This window comes from Mizuhopecten yessoensis, unplaced genomic scaffold, assembly GCF_002113885.1.
Source record: "Mizuhopecten yessoensis strain PY_sf001 unplaced genomic scaffold, ASM211388v2 scaffold6759, whole genome shotgun sequence".
Lineage (NCBI taxonomy): Eukaryota > Metazoa > Mollusca > Bivalvia > Pectinida > Pectinidae > Mizuhopecten > Mizuhopecten yessoensis.
The window spans coordinates 674,720-675,830 of NW_018406710.1; positions in this window are offsets into that span (position 1 = coordinate 674,720).

The window sequence follows — 1,111 nt, forward strand, 5'->3', positions numbered from 1 at the left end:
GCCCCTCGACCCCCTACACACACTCCCATCATCCCCCCCCACACACACACACACATCTACATACATAATCAGGAGAGTGATAACGAAATACTTTAACATATAATAATACCATTGTGCATGCATACATAATCAGTAATACCGGTACTTGAATACTAAATTACTAAAAACCAAAGACTATGCTTAATTAATAAATACTTGAACACATTAAAGGTTTTCACGTTTCCTCGTAGCATAATATAGATACTTACCAGTGTTAATAGTTCTTTGACATTATTTACATTCAGAAGTTTTATTAATTCTAACACGGTTGGATTTCTGTAGTAAAATTCCTTTATATATCTTTCCCTTAACTCTTCAATATGAAATGAAACTCTGAGAAATGATTTATTTTTAAGTTACTACATATATATTGACATCTTGATACAGTGTTGCAATACCATATATATCCTGTATACGCCTGGGGTTTCCATGTATATTATTTAACTCAAATAAGGGGGATGGGCCTATTCCGTCTTTGCGTATTGCAGAGTTATCTTCTCTTGTGAGCAGGTATTGATTGTTACGTAATTTGTTTGTGTGAGAAAATTGCGTCATTTTCTCAAAAATTGATGACGTTACTCTCACAAACAAATGACGTAACAATCAATACCTGCTCACAAGTGCAGATAACTCTGCAATACGCAAAGACGGAATACCAGGACAATTGTTTGCATTTCTGTTAAACTGCAACAAAATATTTGGTTGGGCTTATTACCAGGCATGGGCTTATATAATGCTGGTTAAATACAATTTTTAACAATGTATAAAGCATTTTATTCTCTCACTAACTTGATTGTATTTGTATATTTATTTCAACCAGATTTTTATTTTTGTTGTTGTTGATATCTCAATGAACTGGAGTGGAAGAAGCACAGAAGATTTCATTGTTTTAAATTTGAAGGCGTTTTCAGGGCTGTTTTACAGGCCCAGTGTCAAATAAGCATATTTAATGTTTTGAGATATCCTCGTGGTTCAGTCTATGATGACACAGGAAAGCTGAATTATACAGTGGTTCCCTCAACCTGACACTTCAGTATTTTAAAACGTAGCTATTTTATATAAAGACTCTCAA